Source organism: Leptonychotes weddellii, chromosome 7, assembly GCF_054177405.1.
Source record: "Leptonychotes weddellii isolate Sample4059 chromosome 7, ASM5417740v2, whole genome shotgun sequence".
In the NCBI taxonomy this organism is placed as follows: Eukaryota; Metazoa; Chordata; class Mammalia; order Carnivora; family Phocidae; genus Leptonychotes; species Leptonychotes weddellii.
In genome coordinates this window covers 31,911,785-31,924,325 of record NC_138375.1, presented here as the reverse complement: position 1 = coordinate 31,924,325, position 12,541 = coordinate 31,911,785, and the positions used below count along the sequence as shown (strand labels likewise).

The 12,541-nt window shown below is 35.3% G+C and overlaps 1 long non-coding RNA gene and 1 other non-coding gene across 2 annotated transcripts in view; one reads left to right on the top strand and one right to left on the bottom strand.

The window, feature by feature from the left end:
* LOC145722574 (uncharacterized) overlaps positions 1-12,541 on the bottom strand; it is a 365,423-nt gene that overhangs the window by 17,248 nt on the left and 335,634 nt on the right. The gene's annotated exons all lie outside the window — the stretch shown is intronic.
* LOC145722787 (small nucleolar RNA SNORA54) lies at positions 6,111-6,233 on the top strand. Its single transcript, XR_014147323.1, has one exon. It is a non-coding gene; the product is annotated as a small nucleolar RNA SNORA54 (small nucleolar RNA).

Genomic DNA, 12,541 nt, shown 5'->3' with positions numbered 1-12,541 from the left:
CGTTGTTGGGTGATGAGATGCCATGATGCAGATCACATGCCTTTTCTGTCCACAAATTATTTGAACTCAACCAAAGCTATTTCAGATGTACTGTTGAAAACAACAGTTCTTGTCAATCTGTGTTGCATATAACAACTGCTGAGTTGTGAGTACATCATCAGAGATTTGAAATAATACCAAGATTATGATGAACCATGAGAAGTCCAAACCAATGAATAAATTAATTTCTTTGAAGGGCTCTGAAAATCTTGACCAGGCTTTTTTAATGACATCCTATATGTGGAAAAATAAGTTAACTTTACCAAATTAATGAGCGTCCAGTCATTAAACTCCACTGTAGATTTCTGTTCAATTTCAAATTGTTCCTACTAGTATATAGCAATACAACTGACTTTTACATTTTGACCTAGTATCCTCTGACCTTGCTAAACTCAATTTTTAAATCTAATATCTTTTTTGTAGGTTCTGTGTACACTCTTCATAGACAATCATGCCATCTATAAACAGAGTACGTTTTACTCCTTTCTCTCCAATCTGCATGGAATTTATTTATTTACCTATTTACTTCCCTTGTTGCACTGGTTAAGACTTCCAACATAATGCAAAATTGAAGTGAGAGGAGAGTGAGCATACTTTCCTCTCTCCCAATCTTAAGGGAAAAGAATTCAGTCTTTCTCAATGAAGTATTATGTTAATTAATTTGGGGGGTGGGGAGGAGGGGAGAAGACCTTTTTTTGGGTTGAGAAAATAATCTTTAATTTCTAATTTGTCAAGAATTTCATCATGAATGATGTTGAATTTTGTCAAAAGCTTCTTCTGTATAAATAAGATCATATGGATTTTCTTCTTTAATTATTGATATCCTGATTGCATTGATTTTGAGTATGGAACGAGCCTTATTTTTCAAGGATAAATCCCATTCAACTTTGGTGTCATAACATTTTCTTAAAATTGTTGATCCTAATCTGATTATATTTTACTAAGGATCTTTGTATATGTTTTCATGAGAAATACCAGCCTATGGTTTTCTTTTCCTGTAATGTCTTTGTCTGGTTTTGTTAAAAGGTTCTGACTTGGGCACCTGGATGGCTCAGTCAGTTAAGCATCGGCCTTCGGCTCAGGTAATGATCCCAGGGTTCTGGGTTCGAGTCCCACATTGGGCTCTTTGCTCAGCAGGGAGGCTGCTTCTCCCTCTTGTGTGCTGTCTCTCTCTCTCTCTGACAAATAAATAAATAAAATCTTAAAAAAAAAAAAGGTTCTGACTTTATAAAATGAATCTAGAAGTTTTCACTCCTCTTCCGCGGTCTCAAAGAGTTTGTGTAGAACTGATATTTCTCTCTTGAATGTTTGGTATATCAAGTCCATTCTACTGAACATACTTTAAAATCAGTAATTTCATGTAAACTAACACCATTTGCACCATAGGTAGGAATCCTCAATGTTTTAAAGATGTCACTTCTCAAATTGACTTTTTGGATTTATTTAATTTAAATCTAAATTGTAATAGGGTTTTACAAAGAATTTGATAAGTTGATTCTAAGTTTATGTGGAAGAATTGAAAGTATTTCTAAAGAAGGATAAGAAGATGGTGTGACAACAGATGAATGGATAAAGATGTGGTACACACACACACACACACACACACACACACACACACACAGGAATATTATGCAGGCATCAAAAAGATGAGATCTTGCCATTTGGATGACATGGATGGAAATGGAGGGTAATTATGCCAAGCGAAATAAGTCAATCAGAGAAAGACAATTATCATATGATCTCACTGATATGCAGAATTTAAGAAACAAGGCAGAGAATCATACAGGAAGAGAGGAAAAAATGAAACAAGATGAAACCAGAGAGGGAGACAAACCATAAGAGACCCTTAATCATAGGAAACAAACTGAGGGTTGCTGGAGAGGGGGCGGGATGGAGTGGCTGGGTGATAGACATTGGGAAGGGTATGTGTTATGGTGAGGGCTGTGAATTGTGTAAGACTGATAAATCACAGACCTGTACCCCTGAAACAAATAATACATTATATGTTAATTTAAAAAATTTAAAAAAAGAAGATGGTGTGATAAGCCCCCATGAAACATCAATGCTTATTGTAAAGCTATAATAATTAAGATAGTATTGAGGGCATGGGATAGACAAACTAACTAATGTAACTAAACTGAGAGACCAGAAACGAACCCATACCTATGAGGATATGAGAATATGAGACAAATGAAAGAAATGGGTTATAATTCCCTGAAGAAAGGTTGAGTCTTTTTATATGTTAACAAAAAGAATTTTTAAGAAAGAAAGAAAGAAAGAAAGAAAAAGAGAAAGACATGTGGAAGGAAAACTTTAAAATTTAAGAAACGAAAGTAGAATACCCATGACCTTGAAATAGGAAAGAGTGTATTAAATTAAGTGCAAGAAAAAAAGGATGATTTTCAAAAGTAGGTTGATTAAATTACATTAAAATTAAGACTTTCTGTTAATACAGCAAAAGAAGCCATCAACAAACTTAAAAGACAACCTAAAGAATGCAAAAAAATATTTGCAAACCATATACTTGATAAGGGGTTAATATCCAAAATATATAAATAACTCATACAACTCAATAGCGGAAAAAAAAACCCTAAAATTAAAAATAACCCAATTTGAAAATGAGCAAAGGACCTGAACTGATATTTCTCCAAAGAAGATATATGAAAGGCCAACAGGTATATGTAAAGATGTTCAACATCACTACTCATTATGGAAATACAAATTAAAACCACAATGAGATATCACTCACACATGTTAGAATGGCAATCATAAAAAAAGACAAGAGATAACAAATGATGGCATGGATATGAAGAAGAGAGAATCTTTGTGCACTACTGGTGTGGTTGTAAATTGGTACAGCCTCTTGGAATATAGGATGAAGGATCCTTAAAAAATTAAAAATGGAACTACCATATGGTTCATTCCACTTTTGGGAATATATCCAAAGGAAATGAAAACACTAACTCCAAAAGCTATCTGCACCCCCATGTTCACAGCAGCATTTTTTTACAGTAGCCAAGACATGGAAGCTATCTGAATGTCCACTGATGGATAAATGGATAAAGAAATTGTAATATATATACATAAATGGAATTCAATTCAGCCATAAAAAGGAAATCTTACCACTTGTAACAGCATGGATGGACCCTAAAGACATTATGCTGAGTGAAATAAGTTAGAGAGAGGCAAATACTGTATGATCTCACTTATATATGGAATCTAAAAAAACCAAACCAAAACAAAACAAAACACCTCACAGAAAAGGAGATCAGACTTGTGGTTACTAGAGTTGGAGGGTGAAGAGAGGGAGAATTGAAGGAAGGTGGTCATAGATACAAACTTCTAGTTTTAAGATAAATAAATGCTAGGGTTGTAATGTACAACATGATGACTATAGCTAACATTTCTGTATGGTATATAGAAAAGTTGTTAAAGAGAGTAAGTCCTGGGATGCCTGGGTAGCTCAGTCGGTTAAGCATCCGACTCCATTTTAGCTCAGGTCATGATCTCGGGGTGATGAGATCCAGCCCTGCATCAGGCTCTGCACTCAGCACAGAGTCTACTTGAGATTCTCTCCCTCCCCCTCTCCTTCTTTCTCCCTCTGCCTCTTCCCTTGTGTGCACTGTCTCTCAAATAAATAAATAAAATCTTTAAAAAAGAGAGAATAAATCCTAAGAGTTCTCATCACAAGAAGAATGTTTTTCTTTTTTTTCTTCTTCCTTTTCTGTTTATTGTATCTATATGGGAAGATGGATATTAGCTGAACCTATTGTGGTAATCATTTCACAATATACATAAATCAAACCATCATGCTGTATATCTTAAAGTTATACAGTGATGTATGGTAATTAATTCTCAATGAAATAGGGAAAAAAATTTCTGTTATCAAAAAACAAAGTAAAACTATAGACTAAACTGAGAAAAGTTACTTGTAGCACAAAGGAATTAGTATAGTTATAATATAAGAGACTATAAATTGGTAAGTAAAAGATAAGTAATAGAAAAATAAGCAAATAAAAGACATTCTACAAAAGAGGGACTATAAATGTGAATAAATAGAAAAGAAAATGCACAGCATCAGTAATCACATAAATTCAAACTAAGACTACAGTGAGATACCATTTTATATCCACTACATTGGAAAAACTAAGAAGTCAGATACTACCAAGTATTAGAGGGTAATGTGGATCAACAGGAACTCATATACGTTACTCGTGGGAAAGTAAATTGTTACGATCATTTTGCAAAATAATTGGGCACTATCATGTAAATGAAAGATTTTTATGTCTTAAACATTTTTATGCCTTTTACGTCATAGGAACTCCACTCCTAGAGAAATGTTTGTATAAGTTCACCAGAAGATTTATACAAGAAACTTCAGAGCAGAATTATTTATAATTGCAAAACAATAGAAACTGAAATGTGCTTCAGCATTAGAAAAATGAATAAATTATGTTATACTCAATAAAATTCTATAGAATAAATTTACAACTACATGCAAAACCATGAATGAATTGTAGAAGTATAATATTGATAAAATAAGACCCAGAAGACTATATATAATATGATAACATTTTTATAAAGCTCAACTGTTTAGGGATTCATATGCAGTCGGAAACTATTTTTTATGACAAGGTAATGATAAACAATGTTCAGCACAGAGGTTGTTGGAAAAGCAAGGGATTGTGATAGGAGAGTAGCACATGAGCCTTCAGTGACTTTGGTTTCATACCTGAGCATTTTATAATTATAATTTACATAATTTACATATGTATCCTTTGGTTTATATCAATTATATAATTTAACAGTTTTTAAAGATTAAATAAGGTTGTGTGTGTGTTTGTGTGCGTACTTTCAAAATGGTTAGTTGTTATCACTATTCATGATTTAATCCTATGCAGAAGGAATGAGCAAATGGCCAGATTTTCTAGATTCCTCCAACTCCATACAGTGAGTGATGGGAGAAAGAATTTTCATCGGATTAAGGGCTCAATGACCACAAAATATTTCACTCTAGCACTATACCACTCTGCCAGAAGACCCCATCCCTCAGCCTGTCATTAGCTTACCAGCCTGTGCAGGACTTCTGCTTTATATGGCTAAGGCAAAGAAAAAGTCAGAGAAAGCTTTATCACCAGGTAATGAGTTCAGTTTTTTGTCTCCCCAATCTCTTCCTCCAAAAGAAAAGCAAAAAGAAGCCCAAATCAGTTACAAATCCTGAAGGTAAATACGCCCAATGCCTTCCATAATCCTACAACCCATATACTATCTTCTCATTAGGAGAAAAATAAAATCGAATAAAGGAGAATAAAAGGGGAACGGAAAGAAACAATGCTTGACTGGTTGCTGAAATTGTTCTATTTCTGACCCACTGAAGCTCAAGGCACATTTTTAGCTTTCAGATAAACTTGTACAAAAACTGGATCCAGATAAAAATATGTTCCCCCTTGTAAGATAATTTTTCAAAACTGTCCATTTTTCTAGAAATACTTTGAGTAATCTACTGACATCTTTCTGTGGTCAAATTAATCTAGCACTATATATGCTGCAGACCATATATCAAGTAATGTGAAGCAGCCATTCCCAAGACAGATTTTTGCCATGCCCTTGCCAAAACAAGTAGAAGCCTCCCTGAACCTATCACAATTCATAGTTTAAAAACTTCCAACCACATCAACTGTATGATTATAGAAATCTTAATGAGCATATGATGGTTTCGACAAACTTGAAGAAAATCTTATGAGAATCCTTGTGGAAGATGTCTCTACTACTTTTTGAAGCCATAACCCACCGGTCTAGTGTTAGAGCAGAGACAAAACACAGAGCAATAAAAGGTACATCATCCAAACACCATTAGGTGATATATTCCAAAGAAACACTTATTTAAAAACCCCCTTTCTTTGTCCATAAGTTTCCCTCAAATGCCGCCTATAATTTTATTCTAATTTCTCTCAAAAAAAAAGTGAGAGAAAGAAAACATATTAAAAATTCTTCTCTGAGTCTTAAATCAGCCTTGTTCTCCACCTTCTCTTTCTTTCTCTTTGTTAGGTAGGAAGGTTCTCAAGGAAAGGAGGCACTGTTGATGGCTTGTTAGTCTGGCTGTAGCTAACAGGCTCCATCCCAGTGCTACAGCAGCTCCAGCGGCATAGGACTGACTGACTCATGGCTCTCAGTTTCAGGTCCTGGGGACACAGGGCCTGGAAAATTTTTTCTAAAATTTTTAAATAAAAATAAATTTTTAAAAATTTTTAAAAAGGAAGGCGAGGGAAAAAAACTGGGTTCATAAAGCCAGATTCATCCTTAGTGGTTAGTGAAAGACAAAGGAGTGTATTTTAAGTTAATAAATTTTGACTAAAACTATTCATAAGAATCATTCTATATGTTCATGCAATCTAAGCCACCTTTATCTTAACCAGGGGTTCTCAATTAAAAATATTTTAATTTAAAATATTTAAAGGGCACCTGCATGGCTCAGTCGGTTAAGTGTCTGCCTTCAGCACAGGTCATGATCTCGGGGTCCTGGGATTGAGTCCCACATTGGTCTCACTGCTTGGTGGGGGGTCTGCTTCTCCCTCTCCCTTTTCTCCTTCCCTCTGCTCATGCGTGCTCTCTCTCTCAAATAAATAAAATATTTTTTAAAATAATGATAAAAAAATAAAACATTTAAGTGACTTTCATTTCTCCACTACTGAAGGATAATTTTGCTGGATATAGAATTCTAGGTTACTGAGTCTTTCTTTCAATACTTTAAATAACTCAGTCCACTTTCTCCTTGCTTGCATGATTTCTGATGAGAAGTCTGCTGTAATTCTTATCCTGTTTCTCTATAGGTAAGGGGTTTCATTCCCTCTTTTTTTTTTTTTTAAAGATTTTATTTACTTATTTGACAGAGAGTGACACAGCAAGAGAGGGAACACAAGCAGGGGGAGTGGAAGAGGGAGAAGCAGGCTTCCTGCGGGGCAGGGAGCCCGATGCGGGGCTCAATCCCAGGACCCTGGGATCATGATCTGAGCCGAAGGCAGACACCTAACCATCTGAGCCACCCAGGCGCCCCTCCCTCTTTTTCATTCCCTCAAAATTTTCTCTTAGCCTTTGATTTTCTGCAGTTTGAATAAGATATTCCTAGGTGTGTGTGTGTGTGTGTGTATAGATATAGATATAGATATAGATATAGATATAGATATAGATATAAATATTTTTACCCTGCTTGGCTGTAACTGTCTGGATTCATCAATCTCTCTACATTTGGGGAGAGTGGTTTTCCCTATGATTTCAGTCTTCTGGTAGGTTCAACAAAAATCAGTGATTTTTAGTTTGTTCTGATCTTTACTTGTTATAAGGACAGGAATGATGACTTCTAAGCTCTTTATATGTCAGAGCTGAAGCCAGAAGTCTCAGGGGGCTTTTAAAATCCAACTGGATTGGGTTGTTGCCAAGAATTTCTTTTGTTTTTGTTTTTGTTTTTTTTTGGTGTTTTGTTTGTTTGTTTGTTTGCTTGCTTTTTTACTTCCCTGAATGACTATAATGTGTAGCCAGTATTAAGTCACTTCCTTAGATCTTTAGATCTTAGAACATTTCTAAATTATGTCACTATTCAAGTCACTTAATAACAGATAATATGAAATACTCTATAATTTTCTTTCTGATAAATGTTACATGGCATATTGATTTAATAGCATTTTTTTCTGTGATGATCATTGTAAAATGTGAGAGCACAATTGTGGCACCTCTGGACTTAATCCTGCATGTCAGAACCAATCTGCCACTTTTACTTAGTAGGATCATCTATCACCTCCTAAAAACTCACTCACCTGGGACAAATGACTCCTGATCAGTCACCTTTTACATACTGAGCCTTGCTATTATCCCAGAGAACTACAAAATCCATATACAAAAAAACAAAAAACCATAATTTCTAGTCTTATAGATCCATGACTTCCTGAAGTCCTGAGAACTTTACTACTTCTCTTAAAATAGTCAACCACATGGTTGCCCTCTTTACCTTACCTGACCTCAATAACACTTAGCAATATTGCTCACACTGTCCTTGAAAATACATTCCCCCCCATTCCTGTCATAATACTTTTGGCATCTCTTCTCTTTGGCTATTGCCTCTTATTCTCCTTCATGAGCTTTTCTTCTTTCATTCTCCCCTCTGTTTGTGTCTTTCAGTGTTGCTCTTCTTCCATTCTTCTTTGTTTTCTAAACACTACCCATGGGTAATTTTATCAACATTTTTAGCTTCAATTGTCACCCATCAAGGAAACCAAAGAACTATGCCTCAACTTTCTCTAAGAAAACATGTTTAAAAGTAGATATCTATACGATTTTGGTTGTATATATTTTATATGCATCATAATTTGAAGGTATGTAGTTGGAATCATTTTCATTTTTCAACTACCTATAATTTAAAACATACTCTTTTTGCAAAAGTTTCAAATAGCCATCAAATTCAAAAAGAGCCTACCACCAAGAAAAAAAAATTTACCATCAGTAGTCTAGGCAAGTGATATGTCATTTCTAACTGATCAACCGAATTTTAATCATCAACATACTGCCTCAGTCCAAATATAAGAAGTAGTACTTGTTATCTGAGGAGAATTACAATTGTCATCAATTATTTGCTTTTATTTTCTGTGTAAAGGCCTAGTCTCCTGAACTATACAGTAATCTCCTCCCCTTTTGCAGAAAGACTTAGATGTTTCACTTCTTTAGGATAACGCTTCCAGAATAATGAAACTCAAACTGGGTTAGCAACAAGATTCTAGTGCCTTATCACCATCTGCATTTATAAACTGCCCAGATGATTCTGTTACAAATCACAGTAGCTCAGTCTGGTCCAATGTTGAAGACCTAGCAGTGACTGATAGGTACTTGTTAATTGATTGCTGTCTATCCAAAAGAGCTGGAAATCTGACTCCACATTTAATATATAAAAAAAGATGACAGTTTTTTAATAGGTAAAAAAGTTATTTTCTTGTTTTGCTTTGCTTTTGCTTTTATTTCCTCTTTAGCAATTTGACTTTGGATGCAAATAGGATAACTTTCTTGCATTAATGGGATTATTATCCCTCAATTTTCTTTGAAATAAGTAGCTTAGAGTTATTATATGAACACATGATCTATAAACCCTCCAAAAATTCTCAATAGTTTGTAGGATATTTCCCTTTTTATAAAATAGAAATTATTTATTCATGGTTATTCAGCATACATCATGATTATCTGTCATCTATGACTTCTACTACTGCTCCTTTCCATTTTTTCCAAATAAGCAGTCACATTTCCATCCTTAAACATCATTTAAGTCATGACTGTATCTAGAGACTGTACCAAATATGGGAGAAGATGAAATCTAGATTCCAGCACCAATCATGAACCATGCTTAGCCAGAGGACACACAGTTTGAGAAGAGAGAGGTGACACAGCCTTAAATTTAGCCCTTAAGCACAGTAAGATGTTTAGTGGGCCATTATTTTCACAGTTCATCACAATGAGTAGTTTTGCCATATTTGCTTTATAGAGAACATTTTATCCACCCCATAAAAATCTTTTTTCCTCTCCCCTCTTCTTTAAGCAAGGGTTGATAATCAGAAATTGAATTTTAATAAGTGCAAGAATATCCCAGTTCACTGAGATTAGAAGCTTTCATTTGCAAGATTCCATTCTAGCTTCAGGAAAACTTCTCTAACACTCTCCAGCATAATATATTGCTACTGCTTTGACTTTCATTCACCAAATAACTCCATTAATTACCAGCAACCAGACTTCACTTCCTTACAATGTTTTGTGCACCTGGTTTGCAGACGGGATGTAGTAACAGAAGCCTACACAGCACACCCAGACTGCAGTACAGGCCAGAATGTTGGCTACTCTCAACTAATTTTATGTGTCTGTGGAAAACAGAGCTTTGGAATTCAACCAGCTGAAATTACTGTTTGCTATTTCTCTATTCAACACCAACACTGTTCTGTACAAAGTCAGAACAAGGAAAGTGAATTTTCAAGATGGTGATCAAGTCATCATTTACTTGCAGACCTATTCAAATAACTATGGATTCACATGTTGAAATAGAAACCACATGAATCAAAGCCTCCCAATAGTGTGGATCTTTGTCATTGATGTTGCATATTAACAGCATGATATATCTTTCTTGTAATAATTTCACAATAAAGGCTGAGGGCTCCTCTGAAAAAAAACAAACAAAAAACGCCTTAATATACTGCATTCTTATTTACCATTTATGTCTGTATTAGTTCAGGAAGTTGAATGTCTACTTAAAATAAGTCTTAAAATGCCTTCTCTGCATGTGGCATGAGCTCCATGCCTGTAATATGCCCAATAAATATTTGGGGGAAAGAACAATGCTTTGTTTTTACTGTGAAATCAGACTCTCTTCCCTCCTATTTCTCTCACATTAACGTGTTTTGCCATATCCAGGGACAGTTTTCTGATAAGAAACTAGCCACAGGAGCTGTCTTTGGATCTTGCCTCCCTGCAATCTTTCTAATAAAACCTCCAAATAAAAGTGTTGATGGTGTTCTAGGGAACTGTCCCAAGACCAGGCATGTAGGGGGTAAGGAGCAAGCTGTCTAGGAGAGTGCAGGAAGAGTACATTCCCCACTTTGACTAGGGGGTTATACTGAGCTAAAGATACAGATGGGGAAAAGACCATAGCATAATTCCTCAAAGATCTCCAGCACAGTTGAGTTAAAGCTGTTAACTACAGACCACTTTTAGGTACATTACAAAAATCCTTACACTAACTTCAGCATTCTAGAGTGAAATGCAAAAAGATGCACCCTTGGGATGTATATGCTCTCTCTGGACCCCAAGGACCTCGACTTAGGGAGGTCTAGGATCACAAAAACCAATGCAGGGCTGCCTTCAGGGCCACTCTGTGACACCCCAGGAAAGAACCAGAATCTTTCCATAATAACGACAAATTGGACCAAATTTATTTTATTTCCCCTAATGTCATTAAGAAAAATGGAATGAGGAGATTGATTTTGTGATAGGACTGGGGGAAGGGGCAAGCATGATAAACATATTTAAAGCTACAGAAAACTGGAAATCTGAACTTTTTTCTCTCTTAAGGATATGGCTACTTCATTCTAAAATTAAATGGGACTTGGCTCCAAAAAGATTCAATATTCTAAATTTTTTCTAAAGTAAGAACAAATATGAAGGTAGAAAATTTGCTGGACTATACAAAAAAATGAAATCTGCAACAGCATTTCCTCTAATAATGATTTCATCATTGAAGAAATAACTGGAATTTTTCTTCTAGAGTACAGACTTTGATAGAAATGTCAAAAGATTTTTGCTAACTTTATCTTTTAATCTTAGTCTTTGTGGCAATTATTCCCAGACCTTATTGTGGTTTCCTGCACAAAATTATACCCTTAAGCAAAGCAGCCTTACATTTACTACAGGCCCAGGACAATAAAAAGTCAACAGCAGGAGAAAATATGTTTTATATGTTCAGTTAACTTTACACAGAACTGGAAAAAATTGGCAAGTGGCACTTAATTATGTTATTCTAGTTTCTTTAATATATATAAAAATTGCCAACCCAAATGGATATTATTAATTTCTGGTTATTTTGAGATAGAATAACTATTTCTATTATTAAGGCCTTCAAATAATGGCCTCTGTATTTAAGACTTTTAAATTCTTCCCCTATTCAATTTATAGCATTATCACTTATTTTTAACTTAAATTATCTTCATATATAAAATGAAGGAAAAGTGATTTTATTTGAGACACATAAACATATAAACTAGATCTAATTTCTTTAGCAGGTTGATTTGGGACTTGTATTAGTTTAACATCATTTGGATCAGAGATCTTCCCATTGGTGGTAGAGTATATATGCTTTAGTTATATACTGCTATATAATGAATTACTCCTAAACCTGGCTGCTTTAAATAACAAACATTTATTTTCTTACAGTTTGGTGGGCCAGAAATTCAGGGGTAGCTTCACTGAGTGGTTCTGGCTCAGGTTCTCTCATGAGATTACAGGCAAGATGACTGCAGTCATCTCAGTGCTTGGCTGGGGTCGGGGATTGGCTTCCAAAATTGCTCACTCTTTCATGCTTACTGGCAAGAGGCCTCAGTTCCTTGCTGGTTGTCAGCAGGAAGCATCAGGTCCTTGCCACAGGTTTTTCCATAGGGCTTCTTGAGTGTCCTTACAAAATGGCAGCTGGCTTTCCCCAAAGCAAGTCATATAAGGAAACCACAATGTCTTATCACCTAGCTTCAGAAGAGGAAAGCCACACTGTCTTATCAACTAGCTTCAGAAGTCACATTCCATCACTTCCACAATAATCTACGGGTTACACAGTTATCTCTGTTCCACGTAGGAGGAAACTCTACCAGGATGTGATGACCAGGAGATAGAGATGGTTGAGATAAGCTACACCAATTGAGTCCAGAAAAGAAGAAGGAAGAAGGAAGAAGAAGAGAAAGAGGAGGAAAGAAGAAAAAAGAGGAAGGGAGGA